This window comes from Bubalus bubalis, chromosome 22, assembly GCF_019923935.1.
Source record: "Bubalus bubalis isolate 160015118507 breed Murrah chromosome 22, NDDB_SH_1, whole genome shotgun sequence".
NCBI lineage: Eukaryota > Metazoa > Chordata > Mammalia > Artiodactyla > Bovidae > Bubalus > Bubalus bubalis.
Genome location: NC_059178.1, coordinates 17,146,746 through 17,173,184, shown reverse-complemented (window position 1 = coordinate 17,173,184; position 26,439 = coordinate 17,146,746). Strand labels below are relative to the sequence as shown.

Genomic DNA, 26,439 nt, shown 5'->3' with positions numbered 1-26,439 from the left:
GAGAGCACCTGAAAAAGTGGGTCCTCTCAGAGCCTTGAGCTGAGTGGATCGTGACACGCAGACAAATAATTTCCCCCTGTTGCTGCATAATTAAGACAAAGGCACTTAGATTCACAGTCAGCTAATTCATTTGTTACCTGTTTTAAAAAAAACGACTTAGCTAAACTCAAAAATTTATTTTGTGTCCGCATAAAGAACACTGAGAAAAAGATGTATGAAACAGTATTTTTTGTCTACACTTTTGTGGATGGGATAGTAATGTTATTTAAATAAATTTATTAAAAAAATAAAATTTATTTAAATAAAAAGAAAGCTTTTCTCAATCTTTTGATCTGTGAAGCAAAAAATAAAGAACTGAGTCTTAGCCAAGCTTTTCTTAAGTGGTAGAGTCCATGAAAGGGAAGGAGGTGATAGGTTGAAGGAGATTGTCAGAGTTGTGGGTGAAATATTAAGGGAGCTCACAGGAAAAGATGCATTTGAAAAAGAGGAAAGAGAACTTTTCAAAAATCAGTTTTATGTTTCTGTAGACCTCAAATGCCAATTACTAAGAACTTTATAACTTGGTAAATTTCTCATGGTTTTTCTTTTTTTATTTTTTTTTAAATTTTATTTTATTTTTAAACTTTACATAATTGTATTAGTTTTGCCAAATATCAAAATGAATCCACCACAGGTAAACTCTGTTTTCTGAACTTTCTTGATTATGCACATTTAGCTTACTTTTAAGCAAGCAAGAGGGTTATTGAGGGATGGTGGAGACAGGAAAATATATTCAGAAACTATATTTTAAGAATGAGAGTGTCCTTGCAATAAAAAGGAGTGGGCAGCAATGTATAAGGAGAGCCGGGAGGCAAACAACCAACACACAAAATCAAGAGTAAATAAACTGTGAAGCTATTAAAGGTTTAAGAGGTAGTCCCCAAGGCGGACACTTGTTTCAGGTTAAGGCTGTGAATCTTAATTCAAAGATAGATGTTCTACAGGGAGCTAAGTTAATGTAGTCAGGTTTTCTGACCACTAGTCAGCATGCAGTGGATACTTGGTGTATAAATGGTGGTCTTAGAACTCAATAACATTATTAGATGAAATAAAAAAATTGATGTTGATCTTTACCAGGTGAAGTCATTCATAACAGAGCTAGAAAATACTACTGGTAGTAAGCATGTAGATGATTTGAAAGGTGGAAAATGCCATAAGAACAAAATGCCACCCAGTCATATTTAAAGCAAGCCACCTAGTTGAGTGACCCTTCACTGGGTTTATCTTGCAGGAGAGTTCCTCTGACATAAATGTCATTTAGAAAGAAATGCCAAGTCTTTTAGGTAATCAGAGGTACCCAAATAATTATGACTCACAGACTGAATGTCAGTTCTGTCGTTGATGGTCATTGCTCAATCCTAGGTTTCTGAATTCTGTGAAGGGCGTTATTTATCAAATAAAATATTTCAGGCAGCCATTAATTCATTGAACTGAGACAATGGTTTTAAATTTACCTGATTTAGGTTTGACTCACTTAGGCCCATAAATGAGTCTGTTGGTAAGCCTGTCTATCTTCCTGATGTCACGGGCCTTGGGCCTTGGGACAGGCCATGAAGCTATTTGGGATACAAGCACGATGGCATCTGCTGAAGATACGTGGAAGCCTGCACTGGAACTCTGAATCATCAGGCTTAGAAACTGATCTTGAACCAATTCAAACAAAAAAGAGAACGTTGGGATCTGTATAAGTTTTCTAGGGTTGCCATAACAAAGTGCCACAGATGAGGCGGTTTAACAGATATTTATTTTCTCACAGTTCTGAAGGTTAGAAGCCCAAGACCAAGGTGTCGGCAGTTTGGTTTTCTTTCTGAGGCCTCTGTTCTCAGCTTGCACATGGCTGCTTTATCCCTGCGTCCTCACATGGTCTTTTCTCTGTACTCATGAGCCCCTGATGTCTTTCAGTGTATCCAAATTTCTTGTTCTTATAAAGACATCAGTCATACTAGATTAGGGCCCTCCATAACACCTTTATTTTAACTTAATTTCCTCTTTAAAAGTTCTTTTATCAAACAGAGTCACTTTCTGAAGTACTGGGAGTTAGAGATTCAATATTTGAATTTGGGAGGGGGCACAGTTCAGCCTCAAAATATGGTCATTGCTCAAATCTTCTGGCTGGCAGGGCAAGAGCTTAACTGGGAAAATAAGAGATCAAACGTGGTCAAGATTCTGTTCCTCTAAATGCCATTCTCTCTCAGTCGGCTTCACCATTCTAGAAGTGCTTCTCCATAGGAGGGAACCACGGCCTCCGGCCTTGCTGACCTCTCATCTTTAGTACATTATTAGGGAGGAAAGGAAATGCCTCTTCCCAGCTTGAGTTTGAAATATCCTGGAGAAAGCCACTGATTGCTCTATCTTGTATCAGGTGGTTTTCCATGAACCAGTGCGGCCACAGCTGTGAGAACTTTGGTTCAAATTCAGCCAGAGCCCATGGCCACTGGCTGATCAGTCACTGCAGATCAGTCACTGCAGATCAGTCACTGCAGCCAGGGAGACAGGATTTTACCAAGATAGTAGCCCTCATCTGGAACATAATTCAGGAAGAGGAGTCGTTCTCCCAAAGTACCTTACCACAGGGGAAGTGAGATCCAATCAGGCACTCCAGTGTATCTTTGGAGGAGTCAAACATATTTCAATGCAATGTCAGAAAGAACTCTGAATAGTGGTCTGCTGCTGCTGCTGCTGCTAAGTCGCTTCAATCGTGTCCGACTCTGTGTGACCCCATAGACGGCAGCCCATCAGGCTTCCCCGTCCCTGGGATTCTCTAGGCAAGAACACTGGAGTGGGTTGCTGTTTCCTTCTCCAATGTGTGAAAGTGAAACGTGAAAGTGAAGTCATTCAGTCATGTCCGATTCTTCGCTACCCCACAGACAGCAGCCTACCAGGCTCCTCCATCCATGAGATTTTCCAGGCAAGAGTACTGGAGAGGCTTGCCATTGCCTTCTCCGGAATAGTGGTCTAAGGTAATTCTGATCTGGAAAGATGCAAAGCATGCTAGGGTAGCACTTGGTAGGAACACCCAACAGGGTTTTGAGGAATCATTAAAGACAATGACCTTAAAGAAAATTCCCAGGAGGAGAAGGCTCACCAAGTGGAGTGAGGCATAGAGAAGAAATGCAAAGTTTTGTGTGGGAAGTTTAGGGAGCTTGCAGGTATTTCAACATGGTGGCGTGAAATGTAAAAGTTGAGACTAGAGAGTCCATGTCTTAAGAACAGGCAGTTTGAAAGGCCCACAGTGGATCCAAAGTGATTCTGGGTGTCTTACTGTTGTCCCAATGAAACAACAAAGCTTAGAACTTCCATTAAGATAAAGGTATGACAAAGAAAAGGGAGAAGGTAAAATAATTTGGTTTGGTTCTTCTTATAAAGCTTAACATTCCCTATTGAGAAACACTAGTTTGGGCTGTGACTCTGGACTAGGAACATCCCTTCTTTGGTTCTCAGTTTGCTGATTTATTTCAAGTGAAAGGATTATTCTTGTATGAATTGTTAAAACCCTCCCAGGTCAGCTGGTTGCTACCTACCTTTCTATCCAACAAATGTATATCTTGAATACTGATTGTTAGCTCCAACTGGCCTTAGTGCTGACCTCAGTTTTAAGAAGGTAAAGTGCCAGAAGCCCAGGCACAGCTTCTCAGAAGATATGTGGTCTCTCTCTCCCTCTTTTTTTCCCTCTTGGTTGTGCTGTGTACATTGCAGGATCTTAGTTCCCTGACTGGGGACCAAACCCAGATTTTCAGCAGTGAAAGCAGAGTCCTGACCACGGGATAGCCAGGGAATTCCCCGATCTCAGTTATGGAATGCAAAGATCTGTATTTGGCCTAGGTTTTGTCTATGAAAAACTGCAGACAAATAAGGCTTAATGTGAACAATAGAATATTAGTGCCAGGTTGCTGTACTTTCACAAACTAACATGTGAAAGATACAAAATTCTGATTACACTCAGAGCAAGGGCATTTGAACTGCAGTGGTGAGAAAAAGTTCACAGAATGGTGGGATTTCAACTGGTCTGTAAGGATGGTTGTGATTAACATAGACAAAGACGGGGTGAGGTCATCGAGAATGGGGATTGGGCATCAGCTGAAGGGGGACTGTGAGCAAGGGAGGAGAGGTGGGAAAGGCCAATGTTTATCCCAGAGGCACTCAGGCCTGCAAAGGGCACTCCTGCCCTTCTGTATAGAACTTCACACTATCTCTGGACTATTCTAGACAATTTTTATCCTATTGCTTGACACTGTATATTATCTTCTGGAGATCAACCTCCCCAGAGTTGGTCCTAGACACGGGAAGCAGACACTTATGGAACTTAAACAGTGTGGATGGTCTCCCCATCTGTCTGCCCCTGAATTCCCTAATGATACTCAACTAACATCACTGAAAACCCTTTCCTCCTCTCTCAATCCCACAGAGGGCCTCAAGGCTACACTGCATGAGGAACACCTCAGGGCTGCCATCTCTGCCATCACCCTCTCATCACTGACAATCCTGGCCACCCTGACTACAAGCCTAGTAGTGCCAAGACTTTTATAGTTATCCTTCAGTTTAACTCTTTCAATGACCCTATGAGGTGGGTTTTATATTATCATCTCCATTTTACCAAATGACAAAAATAACACTTAGAGATGTTTAGTGACCGGCCTAGAGTCACAAAGGTGGTAAGTGATGGAGCCGGAACTTAGACCCTGGCCTCTGACTGCAGGGAGCTCACAATCACTGTGTGTGAGTGTGTGTGTGTGTGGTGGGGGGGTGGGGGGGTGTCAACAAAGGACGGGAGTTCAGGATGAGAAACAGCCCTACTACGGGTAGTATTTTCCATTACACAGAATATCCAAGCCCTCATTCAGTGATCCCTGCTCTGTCTTCCTTAATGGAGTATTTGGTTGATGATTGTGCTGGGGCAGACTCTGGATATTGAAAGATTTGGGGGTAGGGTTGGGCTCTAAATAAAATATAGAATTTTGCTAAATAAATGAGAAAGAAAGTATTTCAAGTGTAGAATTCCCATGGAACAATTAAGGATGTGGACATTACAGTGGAAAGATGAAGCTAGACCATGGGTGGAGGGACACAGAGGCACTGAGGAGGAGCATGGCTTTGGAGACAGGTAGAGCTGGGTTCCATCCTTGGCCTTACCAAGTCCATGAGCAAGTTACAGGTTCCCTGAACCTTAGTTTCCTCATCTGTGAAATGAGAAGGGTAACAGTGAAGACTATTCTTTTAAAAACATATTAAATTGTGCAAAGAGTCAGACATGACTTAGCAACTGAACAACAACAAAATTCTGCAACAGTGCCGAGCAAAGAGTAGATTTTTCAATTAATGGTTAAGTCTACTTTTTAATTGGTTTTATAACTGAGGAGTAAAATTCTGTCCAGCTTCCTAGGCAGCTGGGAAGTGATCATTCCTACCTAGAAACTTCCACTTACCATCTATTAATAATTGATCCACCTTCCTCTGTTATCAATTTGCCTGTGCACTTATTTCACTGGTGAACATTTACCTAACCCCTACCATGTATCGAGCACTGTGGAAGCAAAAACAAATGAAAGAGGACCTGTGATGGATGTTTTATTTTTCAACATATTTGTATGCATATGGCTTGTCTCCCATCTAGAAAACAAGGAAAGAAAAAGTTTGAACTTGGGGAAAGCAAACACAGTCAGAAATTTGGGTCTTGGTAGATGGACAGTCAGAAGGAAACTCAAGCTGAGGTAGGTTCTTCTTATTCCAACAGTTTTCATGGTGTGTATGTGCGTGTGTGTGTGTGTTTGTGTGTGTATGTCATCGGTCCCTTGATTAGGCTTCCGTGTTATGTCTCCACTAGGAGTCCTTACATGAGAGGCAGTCACTCTCTTTCCCACTGACCAATGGGGACAGAGATGCCTCCTCACAGCTCCCAGAAGGTCTCTGAAGCTAAGCCAGCCCTGAGGTCCAGAGACAGATCATCAGCAGTGGTCAGAGCCTGAGGCTGGGCTTTGGAGGCTGGCAGACCCCCAAGACTCTTGGGCTCTTCTGCGTTGGAGTCAAGCTCCATGGGGCAACTCGGAGGAAACAGTGCCTTTGTGAAATGCTCCTTTGATGAGAAGCATAACATAAATACAAATCACTATTAAGACAGCTTCTGAGGAGCCACTTCAATCCATTTGGGCACCTTTGATTTTATTCTCCAGTTGCTTTCCTTCTTTAAAAAAATTTAATAAGAGCATGTTTTCATCTGGCCTCATGGGAGTAATTCATTTATTTAAAGTAATAATAAAGTTTCAGTATAATCCTTGGTTCCCAGAGAGGGAGGAGACTCTTTGAAGGATTTATTTTTCCCATCCTTGAAGTGCAGGGAGACCAAGCAGCTGCCATGGGGAGTAGTGGTGTCCTGGAACCCACTGCCATGGCAATAAGCAAAGTGTCAGGGGGTCACAGGGAAGCAGGGGCATGGAAAACACTCTCATAGCTCTCTTCTTTCCTTCTCTCTGCCTCAAGTCCCTCCTTCAAAGAAACCAAGGGGTAAACTATGATGAGGCCCAGGTCAGCAGAGGAAACCAAATAGCATCACAGCCAAGTCCAACTCAGGCTCCAGAATGGATGCCCATGAGGAGCAGGCCAGGCCAGGTGGGTCTATTCAGAGTCAGATGTGGGGCTCTGAGGGCTATAGAGGAGTGGGCTCAGCTGTGGGACACAGGAAGGGTTCAGAAATCTCCATCTCCAATGGGTACTGGGGAAGGATGATAGCATCTCTACCAGGAAAACCAGGGTTATTTGACTATCTGCCGGCCAGTATTTTAAGTATTTTATGTGCATTATCTCATTTAACATGTACATGAAGCACATACCAGTGTAATTCCCACATTATGGATGAGCAAAATGAAGCTTTTGGCAGCTAGATAACTTGTCTAAGGTCATGCAGCTAGTCAGTGATAGACCAGGATTTGAAACTGGTTGGCTCCAGAACCCAAGTTTGTAACCACTATATGCACTACCTCTCAGGCTGGATTGATTAGGGAAGGCTGATGGGAGTGGTGATAACAGTTGAGATTACTTTTGATTGCAAGCAATAAAAAATCTGAGTTATGGTGACTTAAGTAAACAGGAGCTGATTTTTCTCTCCTAATGAGAGTCTGGAGCCAGGCAGCTGCTGGTGCTCAATCAAACACCATGGGCGGGGGGACTGTTCCTTTACCCTTTCTACATGCACCTTCTACTTTCTACCTTTTCATCCCAAGAAGGCCATACACATCCAGACATCACATCTGTATTCAAGGCAGGAAGACAGAAAGAAGAAAGCCTGGTGCTATCACTACCTGTTTTCATCCAGCGGGGAAGAAAATGCTTTTCAGGACCAACCTCTTCCCAGTAAAAACACACTTCTTAGGATGCATGGATGAGAAGGGAGTCACACGACCTCCCCTAGCTGGAAGGAAGGCTAAGGAAAGGAAAAATTAGTCTCTCTACTTTCTACACGGGAAGGACAGGAATGGCTTTATGCAATTGTTCCATAGCTTAAATGTGACCTGATCATCAGTCAGGAAGAGAGACAGGGAAATGCAAGTGCAAGAGAGGAAGGTGCAAATATAAAGATGGTGAGGTCGGGCCAGGTCTGGATCCCAGTTTGTATGGAGAACTGGTGGGAGCACAGATTGGAAAGCCAGCTAGGGCTTGCATTATGGTTGAATTTAAGCATCCACTCTAAAAGCCACCTTCATATTTTCAGGTACGAACTGTTGCTTCCATGCTCCTGTCAGCCACATTCTCTTGCTTTAACAAGACACGTGTGTTAATTACTTCAATTTGATAAATTTCAGACTTGCCCCCAAGGCTTGGGGATGGATTCGCAGTAGGAAAAAGGGCTTTAGGTTCCTGTATGAAGAGACCCTTTTGTGCTTCATTTAAAATAGATTGTATCACTTAAAATAGATAGCAGAAGAATTCTTCCTGTTCTACTTCCACTTTTTTTTTTTCTTTTTCATTGAGAATGTCCCTTCTATAAAACAAAAGCAAATAGTTAGAGGGAAAAAGAATAAAAGACAATGACAATAGGGTTTGTGTTAGGTGAGAGGATATGAGGTGATTATTTTTATTGCAACATTTTCTTTGAAGTTGGCTTGTATTTTGGTAAAAAGAAAAGTATTTAAGGTCACTGAAAAAGACTATATAGTCGAGTTACCATGATGGTGGCTCTAGCAGAGAAATGTGATTGTCGGAGCCTTTCCTAGAGGCTGTCACCACAGGCCTGGGGGCACCCTCCCTGGACTTTACAGTATGTGGATGCCCTTCCTCCGCTTCCTGCCACCAGGAGAGGCTCTCTGTGGCTTTTGCATTCTTTCACCTCTCCGGATCTATTCTAGAGTCTTGGTGATTTAGAGCTCATGCCCAGGGCAGTGCCATGAACTCAGGACTTGGGCCCTCAGGGCCGCTCTGTTTTCATTTCACTGCCAGTTTGTTTTATTGACGCCCGGATGCTCCGGCCTTGACCAAAAGCTCCCAGAGTGGGTACAGCCGCTCCTTCCACAGCAGCTTCTTGGTTTTCAGGTTCTCTTCCTGCTTGTTGAGCTGGCAGCGCATGGCCCATGTTCCTCGGGCTGTAGATGCAGGGGCTTGTACTTTTTGTCCTTACAGACTTTCCTGAGGTCCCCTTTCCGAGTCTGGTTAATGACAGTGAGCACACGGGCGATGGATCTGCGAACAATTCAGATCTTGGAAAGTTTGGAAGCCCGGGGCAGCTGGGACAGCGCTACCTTTGAGTCCTCCAGCTGTTCCAGCAGCTCATCCTTGCTGTGAAGGCCTCAAGCATTCTCTTGGCCACGGCTATATAGCCTTCCTCCGCCACCTTCTCAGAGGGAAAGCCTTCAGTGTCCCTCTTGGAAGAGGATTTCCTCTTCCAAGGGTCTCCCCCTTCTCCTCCCCTTCTCTCACCTGCAGAATAACCACAAGTCCAGAGTGTCTCTCGCAGGGTCCCCTGTTGAGTTCTTCCCTGGCAACAAGCTGCCTTTTGCTTTCATTGCACCCTGATGTAAAACACTTCCCTTCACCATTTTCCAAAAGAAAGCTAATGGTGTTCAGCTCTCTGTACGCTCAGGACATGGACAGATGCTTTAGGGAGACACCTCAGGACGTACAGCCTAGCTCTGGCTGCCTCACGGTACACTTCTCAGGCCCTACACCTTCCAATTCCAGCACTCTTGTCAAGTGACTGTCATTGGTTATGGTGGGCATGTCGCCCCAGAGTGTGTGGCCTAGTCCACCTCTCCAGTGGTTTCTGTGGCTGAGAGCAGAGCCATGGGCCTGCTGGCCTTCTGCACCACACACTTCCCCTCACCACCATCACCACGTCTCCCAGGGCAGAAATCACAGTAACTGCTGAAATCTGGTGTCCGGAGACCCTTTCCAATTTTTAGTAAGACTGTTTGATTTGGCATGTACATGTTTCCTGTACGTCTGTTCTGTGCATTATTGGCCTGTAGTCTTTTCAGAAAACAGACAAAGCATAAACTTTAATAAGTGAAGCTCAAGGAGGCATGACTTGATCCATTCATTCATTTATCAATTTCTTCTCAAGGAAGCCCCTGTGCTGGGTTAGGGCCTGTGGTAGGTGCCAGGGATACATACAAACAGAAGCCAGTTTCTGCCTTCCAGAGGATTACAAGTCAGGAGTTAATAACTAAGGAGTCAAATGTTGGGGGAAAAAATCAGAATTCGAGATGTGAATAATCAATACACTATCCTTAGAGTCACGCTAGCAATTTTCCCCATAGGTTAGGCTTTTTAAAAACAAACGCTACCCGCTCCACCACCCCCGCCCCCTCCAGCCTTCCAACTCTTGCTTTCTTGGTGGATGAAGTGAAGCTGAATAAGTTCTTCCGTGTCACTCCACAGAGAAACTTTCTCTAGCTTTCATCCACTGACAGATTAGAACCCTAGTGCTAGCATGGCCAGAACTTCATGATTTGTTTTGAACCCACTTTACAGCCTGTGTCCACCAATGCAGCTTCTGGCACTGGCCATAACGCCAACTCAAACTCTTTACCTTCCTTCAAGCACAGAGGTGTTCCCACATCATTGTTCACATCACTTCCTCCACATGGTGGTCTCTCTAGCTTCTCCACTCAAAATTCTACTCACCAGTTGAAGATCAAGCATGATCTGATCTAAGACAGGAAGATGTTGCTGGTTTCCCAGGTGGATTCATCATTCCACTCTATGGAATGAACATGGATTTGCATCTTTGCTGGATAAATTTGGGCAAGTTAGTTAATATTCCTATGCCTCAGTCTCCCCATCTGAAAAATGGGATCAATAATAAAACATATTTCAAGTATCATATGATTGATATTAAATGCTATTTAAGGGCTATCGTCAAAATTGTCGCCATTATCATTAATATGATAGATTTGTCTCACTCTTGAAGAATTAATCCTGGATGTCCTTAGATTGTTGTGATTTCTCCCCTTGCTCCTCCTGTGTTATTTCATGAGATCTGATTTTGTTTTTTTATTGCTGATCTAAAAGATTAACACAAATTTAATGACTTAAACAACACACATTTATTATCTTACAGTTGTGCATGTCAGAAGTCCAACACAGACCAAAATCAAGGTGTTGGCAGAGCTGTATTTCTTTCTGTAGGCTCAAAGGGGGAATTTGTTTTCTTGTTTTTTCCAGCTTCTGAACACAGCCATCTGTGTTCTTTGGCTTATGGATCTTTTTTCCAGCTTCAAAGCCAGTAACACTACTACCAGCCCAACCATCCTCCTGTGCTCACACCTATGACCACAGCCAGGAAAGGGGCTCCAGTTTTGAGGAGCTGTGTGATTAGATTATGCTCTCCCAAGTCAGCTAATCCAGAAAGCTTCCCATCTCAGGGCCCTTAACCTAATCACATTTGCAACACTCCTTTATCCAATGTGGCATATTCACAGGTTATGGGGATTAGGATGTGGTTGTCTTTGGGGACCATTATTTGGCTTGCCACAGGAGCCTGAGGATAGATCTTCTCTTTTCCTCCCAGCTACTCCTTATGGGGCCTGGCATACGAAAAGCTTTTAAGAAATGTAGCTGAACTGAATCCAATCCTCACAGAGTGTCAGGGCAGGGAGACTCAAAGAGAGTTTTGAAGAGTCTGTTGTTTTCCAGAAAATATTTTCCTAATATTATTTGTACAAATTATTAGAATGAATGGTGATGTGTTAATACCTCAGGCAGGGGAGAAAAAAAACACATTTTCTGAGCTCAGTTTGCAATTATGTTAAATATTTAACAACAACAACAAACCTAAATGTATTAGCAGGAGTCCCAAAGCCCAGTGTCTCACAGTCCCTATGCAGCCTGTGGGAACACCATGGGGTAAAATGTCATTCCTATCCAAGCTTTACAGACCAATGTACAGAGAATTTCATCTTCCATGGTCACAGGATCACCAAGTAATAAAATCTTGGCATCCTGATGATCAAGTTCAGGCTTTTTCGGGTAGTAACCCTAAAATTCCTTTCTTATCTCCCAGCCAGGATACTCTCATTTTTCCTTTCTCATCACTTAAAATATGTCCAAATTATTGTCTTCATACTGTCTTTTGTGTTTTCTTTCAGAATGGCCATAAGGCAAATGACATAAGCAAAAGGCAAGAGCAGGAGCAATGCAGGCAAGTGGGGGGTCTGTTTCGAGTGGTGTTAATACATACCTCAGTTACACAGTGTTAGAGGTACACGTGAGGAATCAGGCCATTCATTCAGTAAGTAGCTATTGAGCATCTGTGAGTACTGTGGACATCCCAGTGACTATCCAGGGCACAGCCCCTACCCTTGTGGAGTGTTTATAGTGTGGTAGTGAAAACAATCTTTCAAATAAGCAACTACATGTGTCAAGAGTATTACCAAAGAACAAATATAAACGGCTCTGGCAAGAGACAACAGACAAAGCTGGAAGCCTTTCACATAACACCTTGAGAACTAGGCTAAAGGATTTCAACTAAGAGCCCATTGCAATCGTAAAAACACAAAATGACAAGAGCTTGAAGCAGGGTTGACTCTGGGAGCAGAAAAGGATCAACTAGGTCATGATACTAACACATCTCAACCCATTGTTCTAATTCTTTGGCATTCCAGTGACTATTTGGAAATGGGAAAGAACTAACCAAGCTTAGTTCCAGCTTTGAAGATCCATTTATCAAACCAGGGTACACCTGGCTGACATCATAGACAATCTCCTTGTGACCCAACTCAAGAAACTATAAATACATTGTGGGTTGTTACTTTAAAAAATCTGCTACATATTTGGCCTAATTGATTTAGTCACCAGGGGCTTTAAAGAGCAGCCAGCTGTCTCCAGGCTGGGTGTCACGGGAGTGCTATTAAGCAAGTGTGTGCCCCTTCAGAGGCACACCCTGCAAACCACAAAGGATAATATGATTAAAATATCATCAAGCTCTATGGAACGGGCTATTGGAGATGTATCAGTTCAGAAAGAGATCTGTGAAAGGAGAGGTTATAGATTGACTTCTTACACCCCTATTTTTCTCCAAGGTAAATGCTTACAAGAGATTTTTCCTATTCAAAATGTGTTCTTTTAGGGCAAATATTTTCTTCTTGCAATTGTCTTTGAAATTGCAAGAAATAATGGGTTTTCTAAGATCCTGTCTACTTTCTAACAACTTTCCAGCACTAACAGTGATTTGACAATGGAACCTGCATGTTGGAATGGCAGGGAGGGTCTGTCCCTGAAGGGATTCACACAGACCCTGAATGACCATCTTTCTGCTACGTTGTAGAAGGGGTTCCTGTACTGCTTAGGAGATTCTACAACCTGACTTCTCAAGATCAGCTTTCTCTTAATCTAAACTCACTGGCTAACAGAAAGTTATTATTGAAATACTGTCTTGTTCACAATGAAATGGGCCCCACAAACTAAGCTCGTGTTGTGCAGGTGGTGTGATTCTTTGACCCTGATGAATGATCCTTTTTCTCCTGCTGTTGACGAAGGTTCAACATGGGCGTCAAAGCACCCAAGAGCATCAGAAGAACCCAGACTCAAAACTCCCGAAGTTCATGGTCTTGTTTAGGATCCCTCCTGTGTGTCGTGAAAATGTTGATGAAGAAAGAACCATCTATATGACTGAAAAGAAAAAGAACCTTAGGCCGTGATGGGGTCATATTTTTGGCATGACTCAAATTCATTATTTCCTTTGGCTCGCTGGGTTGATTTTTGTCAGTGCCTTTTTAGACTTATTGCCTCCTGAGGTTGTTTTTCTATTTCTGGGTTGTTTCCCAGGTGCTTTTCACTTTCCACTCCACTCACTACCCCCACCCAAGATATTTGCCAGTAGTCATGGTGCCTTCATGTAGAAAGTGAAATTATTTCTTATTTCCACACTGGCCTTTGCTTTTTTGGAGCAAGGGGTGATTTTAGGTGATTTTACCTAACAGAAAAGTGAGAAGTTAGCTCATTAGAAGAATGTAGACCTAGTATTAGATGAAGAGAATCCACCTGAGCTACTCATTTTCTGGACTGCTTGTGGTCTTCCAGGCTTTATCAGAGGTAATGTCTTCATAGTAGACCTTCAGTCAGAGTCAGTTATTCTCCCTGTTTGAAAAATTAGGAAAAATTAAATGCTAATTACTAAATTCCTTCATCTGCCTAACATTGTCAGGTTATTCAAAGAGCTCAATGGAAATATACATGCAACTCTGGGCTGAGGGTCAGCCACGGTCACTAAAGATTGCTGCATCTCCAAAGGGCTCCTGTCAGACTTTTTAGGTAGGGCGGCATCCCTGCTATGTAAGATGTGAGCAAGTTTTAGAAGATTACCATTTATCTATGATTGTATATAATCTTAGAGTGTTCAAACACTCTGTTTCAGTGGGTTTGCATATTGGGCATCTTTAAGTCATCTTCTGAGTCTTGCTCATACAAGGCATTCTATGACTAAAAAGAAAAATTGGAAAACTACTGATTTTAGTTGAATTCTCTCATTTTACATTTAGGAAACTGAATCTCAGAGTGGTTAAGTGGCTTCTAAAATATACAGAGTTTTAGAAGAAAAGCTAAGGAAACAACAATTATTTAAGTGGGAGATGGATATTATAAATTAGAAACATTGTCCCAGTGATTATTTTTATCTGTCATTACATTCTCTTGGCTTCCCCTCTGTGTTTGCACCACAAATCAAGTATGCTCTGTCCCCAAACTTCCTTGGGTAACCAATTTTTATTCTCTACTTGCCTAGAAGTCAATTCAGAGTTTCTAGAACCAAACTCTATTTTTTATAGAAAGAATCATTTATATAACAATTATTTTTCTTTATTATCAAGCTTTTTTTTTTTTTTTTGCTTTTTAAGATTCATGTTTTTATCACATACCTTATTTGATTCTCACAAATAAGTAAGATAGATGAAGCAGGTCAATTTGTAAAGCACATTGTATATATAGCAATATATCCATAAAAGTGAACTTATTTTTCAACAGGAGAATTTATCTGCTATTTCATTTTATAGGTGGCACAGAAAGTCACTTTGGAGCCCTTTAAATTTGCCTCTTTCCTGAATTTTCCCTCCTAATTAGGCAAATCTAAGATATGCACTCTTTCCACATCCTGTTGTATGCTTAGCTGGAGAAGATCTGAGTCTGCATAGATACCAAGACTTCCCCTAGGAGGCAAAAGAGACTAATAACTTAAATATCCCCTTTCAGATCATCTTTGGCAGCTTGGAATGGATCAGGTGATATCTGAAGGTGAGAAAGAGCTTAAAACATCTGGAACTGTTAGTCTGGTCTCAACCCCAGGGCCTGGAAGTCTGGGGAAGAGTCCAGAAATAGGGCTCCTGGGCATGGGCGTGTAACCACCAATGGCTGTAACTACAGGGGCACATATGAGGAGACCCACTGCAACCTACAACAGGGTATGGATGAGAAAAGGCATCATCTCAGCTATAAAAAGAACACAAAGAATTGTGTGGTGTGGAACCCTTTTCATGGCAACACCTGTGGCAACAGTAGAAATAAAGGGGATTCAACTGGGGACCCTTAGTGGACACATCAGGCTCCCTAGTTCTCTCCTGATATTTGGAGTGAAGACTGACCCCATTGGCAGAAGCTCTTGGGTAATTCAAGAAGAAGAAGACTCAAGAAGGAGCTACTAGTCTCCCTGCTAACCCACACATGCAGGATCCCCATGAAGGTGTCTTGGATTACCTGTAGATGAGGTATGGATAAGGGGAGGTATAGGTTCCAGGTAGAGAGAGTTTTAGGAATTTGCAAAGGTCACTGGCAGCCCAGGGCTCCTTTCCCAGCAGTTTCTGGCTCTTTTGACAGCACAGTGCACTCTACTCACTCCTAATGACTCTGCCTTAACCACGCTGCCCATTTCTCATGCCTTTGAGTGGAAATGTGACCTTGGAGTGGTGGCAAATCATAAATCCTCTGAGTCTTTTTCCTGCCCATGAGTTGGCTGTTTCCCATGTAATTTTTCATACTGTTAGGGAGAGTTCTCGGAAAGCATTAGATGCATCATCTAAGGGCCCTTAAGCACAGCCCTGGAATGCTGAGAGCTCCAGTCCTGCTGGTGGGAGTCTGGAGACAGAAGATAATTCTCCATCTCTAGCCCCTTTCTGGAGAGGCTGATAGCAAGACCCAGGGCACCTTAAGGTTTCAGCAGAGTCTGAGGGGCCCCAGGGAGGACATTGTCCTGGCTCCTGCAGACCTCTGTTGTAGTTATTAGTATGCATGATAATGACAGTTTAGTTCTTTCCCTTGAAGATAGCTTTTAAATTTGCTCTGTTGGCCTCTTGATGAAATAGCTTCATGCATATTAATGGCTTCTTTTATTTACTGAACAGCATCATTAAGCACTTTGAAATACCAGATTCCAGCCAAGGTCTCCAGGGAGACAGGCCAATATCTCTAGACTTACTGGCTGAATGGGAAACTGAGGAAACAAAAAACATCCTGAAAGTAACACAGAAAGCCCCTTGACCACAGATGCTGTCTGTCCAGCAGGTGGTTATGGACTTGACTGGGTAACATTATGCTGGGCTTCCTCGTCCATCCATTCTTACAGCAGGCTTTTATTGAGCACTTGCTTTGTGTACAGCACTGTATGGGGCACTGAGCAGCAAGGAAGGTGAATAGAATTATAAAGCTCCAGAGGCACCTGTTTTCTATTCAAGGAAACCTGAAGGAGAGGTTAGAGTGGAGAAAGCAGTGTCTGGAATTAAGCTGGCACCACTGCTGCAGAATTTAAGGGATTTCTATGCCTAACTGCACAGGCTTCTTGACCTAATAACAGCACATCCAGGAGTGTGGCCATTGATAAAAACAAGTTAGATACAGAAAACTTGGGAAGTATGTCCATGATATAGCATTAAAAGGGAAGATGGCCAACGATTTCATGTTTATTAACCATGTGTGTATGTTTATGAGTTTGTATGCATATATGATGCATGTAGACAAACAGGTAGATAGATGATAAATAGAAGATCAGCAAGAGAGAGAAAGAGTGAGAGCAAGAGAGAGGAAACTAGAACTTTGGAAGAATTTATGTGCCACTAACGGCACTGTGAGGGGAGGAGTGAAAGGGCCACATTCTTGGTTTTTTTATTCCACATAGTATTTTAAAAGTCATATGATCTTTTTTTGTGTTTCAGCATTTTAAAAATAAAATGTTCAAAAGTAAATACATAAAAGATGTAGTCCCCAACCTCAAGGACCTTACACCCTAAAAGAGCAGATAAACAAACATTAACTACACTATCAGAATAAAGACACTGCAAGTACATGAGAAATGTTTACTTGAAAAAGTGTGTATAAGATAAAAAGGACACATGTTGAAAGAAATTTTCCCACTGGGAGTATTGACCAAAAACTTGCTTCTTTCATCACCACCAGAACAGTAGGTGCTAGTGAATGGCCTCTTTGGGCTCTGGGGTGGTGAGGAAGCACAAGCCAGCCTGGATCCTCCCTAGGAAGGCAAGTGTTGAACCGACCCTCTCAAGGTCCCTGTTCCAATCTGACTACCCTGCCTATCTGTCCAGATAGGTGCTGTAGGTGCTGAGGGCTGACTCAAGGAAAGATATACGTAGCTTTGCTGATTTAAATTTCCCCTGGAACTTTGAGTTTTCCTGACATGAGTCATGACCCAATCACAGGTAATGTAACTGAAACCGATTTTGTATGTAAGCTCCTACGAGGGGACCCTGATGGTCGCTGTCACTCAGTGTGGGCTGCCCGCTCGGATCCTTCTGTGTGCTGGCTCCTACAGCTGTTGATGGAAACCATGCCCTTCTTAGTAAAGGTTCTAAGGAAGAAACACGCGTGGAGGGAAGGAGGGTACAGAGGGTGCCTCATTCTAACGAGAAAACCTAGGATGGCTTCACTGGGCAGGAAACATTGTAATTCCTGAAGGATTGGATTTTGATTAGCAGAGAAAGTAGAAAGGATTTCTACAGGAAGAAATGGAGAAGAATCCAGTATCAAATAGGAGTTAGCACTTAAATAGCGTCTATATGTATACGGAATGAATGAATCCAGTGAGATTAGTGTTCTATTATACCCATTTTGCAGATGAAGAAATTGAGGCACAGGAAAGTTACTTTCCTAGGGTCCCAGAAGGAATAAGTGGTATGGTTGAGAATCAAACCAAGGGCATTAGACCTCTTGACCTCTCAGAACCTTCTTGTAAACTGACAAATACTCTTGTTGTTCAGTCATGTCCAACTCTTTGTGACCCCGTGGACTGCAGCACACCAGGATTCCCTGTCCTTCACTATCTCTTGGAGTTTGCTCAAACTCATGTCCATTGAGTTGGTGAGGAGTGCTGGGAAACACTAGAGGTAAAAAAAAGTGCTGGTGCACACATCAGCTGCTCCCTAGCATAGCTGGGATAGAGGCAGTAACTGTGGGAGGTGAGATGGGACTGCGTCCTTGAATTCTAGAAAAAGGGCTAGGAACTTCCTCTGAGGGAGCAGGAAGCCACCAGACAGGTTTTAGGAATAAAACACCTGCTCTGAGATATAATGTCTTAGAAAAAGACCTCTAGTGAGGATAGGAGAGGGGAGGGACTGGAGAGATGGAGGAGGTCATGAGGTGGGAGATTCTGGGGGCTTGAGTTGGAGTCATCACAGCTGAGAAGACAGTGGGAGAGAGACCTTGGTGGGTGAGAAACAGCCTTCCATGTATTTCTGCTTCCTGGCCGGACCCTGGTAAGAAATGAATAGTGAAGATTGGTGTGCAGCCCAAGAACAGGTAACAATCAACCAGTAGCAGCAACGTCTTCAAGCAGTCCTCTGGCCTCCTTCAGACTTCAAATAACTTACTTAATTTTAAAAACAATCCTGCCTCAACAGCCTCCTCCTTTCCTCCAACTTTGAAGCTAGAAGATGGTTCTCTTCTAAAAGCAATATTTCAGAGCAAAGCCAAAAGCAACCAACAGAGCTCCAGCTATTCCTGGTCCAGGGTCTGAGGGAAGCAGCTTAGACAATTTCCTGAGGGGGTTTGGAAGCAGATGATGCCAAGCCCAGACCCAGTTTGCTCTGCTCCATTTGTAATGTCCTCACACTGTAAATTGCAAACATTACAGCCGGGCACTCTCTTTATGGCATCCTTTCATCCTGAAATGTTCCCGTGCTACATTTTCACGTAACTTATGCACCGCGAATGTTGTAAAAACTGCCGTAAAAGTCAATATAAATGCAATAATGTCACGTCAGTCAAAGGCAGCAGAGCAGCCCTTTGAGCAAACAATTGGGAAACTAGAGGGAAAACTCAATTGCTCCATGTTGCAAATTGATTAAAGATATGAATCAGAAAATTAAAGGGCTTTTGGAGTTTAGGTTATTACTAACTGCTTTATTTTATGGAGCAATTACTTTGATTCTATCTCAAGTCCAGTAAAGCGACTGCCAGCATATGGTGAGATGGGGCTCTGTGTCTTTCTTATTAATGTGAACTACTCAAGATCAGCCTAAATGAATGCACATGTGCATCTTAGACATATGAGTTCATTTCCTAAGCACTATACTTAAAACTATAAAGAAATAATTAATAGCTAGGGTCAAACCTCTGTTTGACTAAACCTTCTCAGTGGCCAAGAGAACCAATCCTGTTTTCAAAGTGTGAGATGTTGCAGCAGTCACCTTCGTGTTTAGTTTATAATTTTTAGGCTCTTCTAGAAGGGCAGGGAAGCATAGAGTCTTGTCAACATAGTTAATTTCCACTACCACCATGTTCAGAATGTTGGTGCCGAGATGCTGTCCTCATCTAATTGTCTCAGTATCTGAAAGTCCATAATTCGATAGTCCTTTCTTTAGAGCTTAAACCTTTTGGTACTAAGCTTCTCGTATAAGCATCATAAGATCAAATAAACTTAAGCTCAGGAAGAAAACATCTTAGCAATAATTAATATGGCCCTTTGGGCTCTGGCAGCCAGGAAGCTAAGAGCTAAATTTAATATTCAGTTGTAGTAATTGCCCTGTGCTAGATTCCTGAGCTAGTGTGTAGCTAAGCACATTTAGTGGGTGCTCAGTGAAGGATGGCTGAATGGCAGAATATGAGATAATGACTAATAGTCACTTTTATTATTACTTACTATGAGCGAGAGTTTGCAGGTATGCTAAGTGCTTCTAAACATTGCCATAAATTAATCTCAAAAATAGTCTTCTTAGCTATTTTCATGACCATTTTACAGATGAGGAAGCAGACTCATAGAGGTTAAGTGACTTACCCATGTTCACCTAGCTGGAATTTGAAAACAGTACTCTGTGATTATAGAGCCAGCATTCTCAGCTACCACCTAAAGGGGACAAAAATAGGGTGGTCATAGGACTCGAAAGTTAATTTGGAAACAACAGGTATTAGCTATCTCCTTACAGTGAAGAAAATTTTCAAATGAGTAGATTTTTTTTAAGCATTAATTAATTAATTTGGCTGTGCTGGGTCTTCGTTGCTTCACGGGCTTCCTTCAGTTGCAGGCCATGTACTCCATTTGCAGTGCACAGCTTCTCTTGCTGCAGAGCATGGGCTCTAGGGTGCAGAGGCTTCAGTAGGGCTTCAGTAGTTGTGGCTCCAGGCTGCAGAGCACAGGCTCAGTAGTCATGGCACCTGGGCTTAGTTGTGACATGTGGTATCTTCCCGGATCAGAGATCAAACCCATGTCTCCTGCATTCGCAGGCAGATTCTTTACCTCTGAGCCACCAGGGAAGCCCTAAAATGAGTAGACCTTGATTGTAAGCAGATTGAGAGTTTCAAGACATCTTTGGGGAAAATGGATAAAGCAGAAGGAGTGTTACTTAGCAACAGAAGCACAGACCAAATGAGAATCAAAGAGACTGGTATAGGTAGTGCCCAGCTAGCAGGGTCCAAGAGATGGGGCACCATAGCATGGGCTTTCAGAGAAGGCACTGGCAACCCACTCCAGTACTCTTGCCTGGAGAATCCCAAGGACAGTGGAGCCTGGTGGGCTGCCATCTATGGGGTCGCACAGAGTTGGACACGACTGAAGCGACTTAGCAGCAGCAGCAGCAGCAGAATGAGCTTTGTATATCACAGCTCTATTGACATCTGAAACTGAAGCCATTAACTCAAAATTTCCTTATTCTGATACCATGCTGACCAAAGAGTCTTCTAGTTTGGTTTTGGCAGGCCAGGTATGTGTGTCTACAGGCTGAAATGTGCTGATTGTACCCAGTGTGACTGGCACAGGAGTTACAGTGTTTGGGATAAATAAATTAATAAGCAGTCTGATTTACACAATATCTCTGAGGTTAATTAAAGACTGTTCCTGAACAGGCTACTCCTCGGGTGCTGACCAAGTTAGGTTTCTGAGTCTGCGAGGCTGACCCTGGTCTGCAGAATTTCTTGTGGTTAGGAAGACAAGCCTGGGAGCCCTTCTTCAATCCCTGGTTTCAAATTTTTACTAATCATTTTCTCTGCTTTCTTTTGTAATGACCCTGCATCTTCTGGCTGCTTTTTATTTGTTTGGCATTAGATGTGCCTTAAACATGAGCTATTTCAGATGCCTTTTGATTTAAAGGCGCGCAACTTGAAATAAACATGGATACACACACACACACACACACACACAGAATATATATATACTCTGTGCTATAGTTTTGACAGCCTGAGCAAACTAAGACAGGTGGTAAGAAGGGATAATGTAACAAGCATGCATGCTCAGTCACTTAAGTCATGTCCAACTCTTTGTGACCCTTATGGACTGTAGCCTACTAGGATCCTCTGTCCATGGGATTCTCTAAGCAAGAATACTGGAGTGGGCTTCCATGCCCTCCTCCAGGGGATCTTCATAACCCAGGGATCCAATCTAGTTCTCCTGCATCTGCTGCATCACAGGCAGATTCTATACCACTGAGCCACTGGGGAAGCCCCCTAATGTAACATAGTCCTAGATAATAAGAAACATAAATAAATATTAAATTAGTATTAGTCTCACAATAATGTGCAATTTAAAATAATTTTTCATTGCTTTATCTCATTTTGAACCTCTCACTAACATCATAAAGCAGAAGTAACTATTAATATAATCCCCATTCTTCAGATGAGGTCCAAGAGAGATAAGTGGCTTGTTTAAGATCATCCAGTTAGAAAGAGAAGAAACTGCTTTCACAAAAGACTGCTTTACTTGCAATGACAGGAAAAAAACCAAAAAACAAAAAACACGCTGCAGTCCAAAAATGTTTTTCAGAACATCTAACAGAGCACCTAGTAAAATGTATAGGTGTTTCTCTTCCTGATCCCTCTCCCTTCCAATTTCAGTTCAGTTCAGTAGCTCAGTCATGTCCATCTCCTTGTAACCCCATGAATTGCAGCACGCCAGGCCTCCCTGTCCATCACCAACTCCTGGAGTCCACCAAAACCCATGTCCATCGAGTTGGTGATGTCATCCAGCCATCTCATCCTCTGTCATTCCCTTCTCCTCCTGCCCCCAATCCCTCCCAGCATCAGAGTCTTTTCCAATGAGTCAACTCTTCATCAAAGAGTTGCCAAATGAGGTGGCCAAAGTATTGGAGTTTCAGCTTCAGCATCAGTCCTTCCAATGAACACCCATGACTGATTTCCTTTAGGATGGACTGGTGGATCTCCTTGCAGTCCAAGGGACAGTTCAAAAGCATCAATTCTTTGGCACTCAGCTTTCTTCACAGTCCAACTCTCACATCCATACATGACCACTGGAAAAACCATAGCCTTGACTAGATGGACCTTTGTTGACAGAGTAATGTCTCTGCTTTTGAATATGCTATCTAGGTTGGTCATAACTTTCCTTCCAAGGAGTAGTATCTTTTAATTTCATGGCAGCAGTCACCATCTGCAGTGATTTTGGAGCCCCAAAAAATAAAGTCTGACACTATTTCCACTGTTTCCCCATCTATTTCCCATGAAGTGATGGGACCAGATGCCATGATCTTCATTTTCTGAATGTTGAGCTTTAAGCCAACTTTTTCACTCTCCTCTTTCACTTTCATCAAGAGGCTTTTTAGTTTCTCTTCACTTTCTGCCATAAGGGTGGTATCATCTGCATATCTGAGGTCATTGATATTTCTCCTGGCAATCTGGATTCCAGCTTGTGCTTCTTCCAGCCCAGCGTTTCTCATGATGTACTCTGCATAGAAGTTAAATAAGCAGGGTGACAATATACAGCCTTGACGTCCTCCTTTTCCTATTTGGAACCAGTCTGTTGTTCCATGTCCAGTTCTAACTGTTGCTTCCTGACCTGCATATAGGTTTCTCAAGAGGCAGGTCAGGTGGTCTGGTATTCCCATCTCTTTCAGAATTGTCCACAGTTTATTGTGATCCACACAGTCAAAGACTTTGGCATAGTCAATAAAGCAGAAATAGATGTTTTCTGGAACTCTATTGATTTTTCGATGATCCAGTGGATGTTGGCAATTTGGTCTCTTCTGGTTCCTCTGCCTTTTCTAAAACCAGCTTGAACATCTGGAAGTTCACGGTTCATGTACTGCTGAAGCCTGGCTTGGAGAATTTTGAGCAATACTTTACTAGCGTGTGAGATGAGTGCAATTGTGTGGTAGTTTGAGCATTCTTTGGCATTGCCTTTCTTTGGGATTGGAATGAAAACTGACCTTTTCCAGTCCTGTGGCCACTGCTGAGTTTTCCAAATTTGCTGGCATATTGAGTGCAGCACTTTCACAGCATCATCTTTCAGGATCTGAAATAGCGCAAATGGAATTCCATCACCTCCACTAGCTTTGTTCATAGTGATGCTTTCTAAGGCCCACTTGACTTCACATTCCAGGATGTCTGATTCTAGGTGAGTGATCACACCATGGTGATTATCTGGGTCATGAAGCTCTTTTTTGTACAGTTCTTCTGTGTATTCTTGCCACGTCTTCTTAATATCTTCTGCTTCTGTTAGGTCCATACCATTTCTGTCCTTTATCGAGCCCATCTTTGCATGAAATGTTTGTCCCCTTGATGTCTCTAATTTTCTTGAAGAGATCTCTAGTCTTTCCTATTCCTCTATTTCTTTGCATTGATAGCTGAGGAAGGCTTTCTTATCTCTTCTTGCTGTTCTTTGGAACTCTGCATTCAGATGCTTATATCTTTCCTTTTCTCCTTTGCTTTTTGCTTCTCTTCTTTTCACAGCTATTTGTAAGGCCTCTCTAGACAGCCATTTTGCTTTTTTGCATTTCTTTTCCATTTAAGTAAGCCCTATATAAAAATCTATATTCAAACACAAAGTAAATTCTAGGCCTATGTCAACATTTTAAGCAGAATTATCACTTTTCAAACAGATTATTTTTAAAGAAGTTAAATTCCCCTTGTTCATTTAAAGTTTCACTCTTTCTTTAGAAAAAGTGATTTACACACACATTCCATAAACAAATATGGTGAAGAAAAAAAATATAACTGTGCTGCTGCTGCTGCTAAGTCGCTTCAGTCGTGTCCGACTCTGTGCAACTCCATGGACTGCAGCCTACCAGGCTCCTCCATCCATGGGATTTTCCAGGCAAGAGTACTGAGTGGGTTGCCATTGCCTTCTCGACTACTTCGTCTAACCCTTCCTAACTACCTTCCTCCTTCTAGAAATACACCTCTTTCCTTCTCCCTTAATGAGTTCAAATGGAAGCTGCTATTTTCTAAAAGATCCACCCTCTGATTAAGTGGGACCAATTACAGACCCTCACTCTGCTGTTACCAGTTGGGTATTCTGGACACTTGTGTCTCATTTACCAAATCAAAGCCCTTCCTCTGCATTTTTAAATTTGGCCTCTAAAAGAGGAGAAACTCCCCAGTGATACAAGACATTGAAATTACAGGCAATCATGTTCCCCATTATAGCAGAAGCCAGTTTATGGTTAGAAAGAATGGAGCTTACTCAGAGAGAAGCACAGGCAAGAGAGGGAGAGAAAAAGGAAGGTAGTGGCATTATAAGCCCTGATTCCAAGTGTCCTTGAGGCCCAGACAGCATGCTCTTCCAGCAGCCAGGTGATTTAGCATGTTCCCTCTGTACCTAAACTAGTTCAGGTTGGGTTTGTCAATTATAAACAAAAGACATTGTGATATTGTTATTTATCACGAGAAATATAAGTTTGATTTCCATCCCCATTTCTGGTACAGAATTCCTAAAACCCTTGGAATTTCCTAAGTCATAGAGAGATAAAGGTGTTTTAATATTAATAACAAACTCCTTTCAATTATACCATATTTTATGTTAATAAGGTAAATTTTAGAAGCCCTGAAAGGTGGGACTGAATGCCAGGGGAACCAACCATATGATTAGAGAATTGAAATTTCAGTCCCATCCCCCTGACCTTCAGGGAGGGAAGAGGGGCTAGAGGTTGAATCAGTCACCAATTGTTCAGTCACTCAATCATGTCTGACTTTTTGCAACCCCATGAACTGTAACATGCCAGGCTTCCCTGTCCTTCACAAGCTCACGGAGTTTGGTCAAACTCATGTCCATTGAATCAGTAATGCCATCGTACCTTCTCATCCTTTGTTGTCCCCTTCTCCTCCTGCCTTCTATCTTTCTCAACATCTGGGTCTTTTCCAATGAGTTGGCTCTTCACATCAGGTGGTCAAAGTATTAGAGCTTCAGCTTCAGCATCTGTCCTTTCAATGAATATTCAGGGTTGATTTCCTTTAGGATTGACTGGTTGGATCTCCTTGCAGTCCAAGGAAATCTCGAGAGTCTTCTCCAGCACCACAGTTCAAAAGCCTCAATTCTTTGGCATTCAGCTTTCTTATTGTCCAATTCTCACATCTGTTCATGACTACAGGAAAAACCATAGCTCTGACTATCCACACCTTTGTTGGCAAAGTGATGTCTCTGCTTTTTAATATGCTGTCTAGTTTGGTCATAACTTTTCTTCCAAGGAGCAAGCATCTTTTAATTTCATGGCTGCAGTCAGTGTCCACAGTGATTTTGGAAACCAAGAAAATAAAGTCTGTCACTGTTTCCATTTTTTTCCCCTTCTATTTGCCATGAGATGATGGGACTTGATGCCATGACCTTTGTTTTTTGAAAGTTGAGTTTTCTGAAAGTTGAGCTCCTGCGTTTTCACTCTCTTTCACCTTCATCAAGAGGCTCTTTAGTTCCTTTTTGCTTTCTGCCATTAGGGTCGTATTATCTGCATATCTGAAGTTATTGATATTTTTCCTGGCAATCTTGATTCCAGCTGAGTTTTATCCAGTCTGGCATTTCATCTAATGTACTCTGCATATAAGTTAAATAAGCAAGGTGACAATATACAACATTGATGTACTCCTTTCCCAGTTTTGAACCAGTCCATTGTTCCATGTCTGGTTCTAACTGGCCAATATCCAATAGCCAATGATTTAATGAATTATGCCATTGAAATGAAGTTTCCATAAAACTCAAAGGACATAGTTCAAAGAGCTTCTGTATTGGTGGACATATGGAGGTGCTGGGAAACAACATGCTCAGAGAGTGTGGAAGCTCCATGTCATCCCCACATACTTTGCCACATGTATCTCTTCCATCTGGCTGTTTCTGAGTTATATCCTTTTATAATAAACTCATATCTAGTAATAAAACATTTCTATGAGATCTGTGAGCTACTTTAGCCAGTTAATCAAACCCGAGGAAGGATTTGGAGAACCTCCAATCTACAGCTAATCAGTTAGAAGCACAGGTGATGCCCTGGATTAGCAATTGGTGTCTTGGGTGACAGTATTGTAGGACTGAGCCTTAACTGTGGGATCTGATGCTATCTCCAGTTAGATAGTGTCAGAATTGAGTCAGTTGTTTCGTGGTGTTGGAAAAAAAACACACACAAGAGACCCTCTTCTGTCAAAGAGATTGGGAGAGAGAGGAACATTCATCAAATACTCTCTTGAGAAGATGTTAACAGCCTGTCTGATTTTGTGCAGCCAGTGCTTAGCTGGCAGGGGTCACTGCATAGAAATGGGAGGGGAGGTCAAGGAAAA

At 42.4% G+C, this 26,439-nt stretch overlaps 1 pseudogene; it reads right to left on the bottom strand.

The window, feature by feature from the left end:
- Positions 1 to 8,472: 8,472 nt before the first annotated feature.
- LOC123331110 overlaps positions 8,473 to 26,439 on the bottom strand; it is a 57,186-nt pseudogene continuing 39,219 nt past the window's right edge.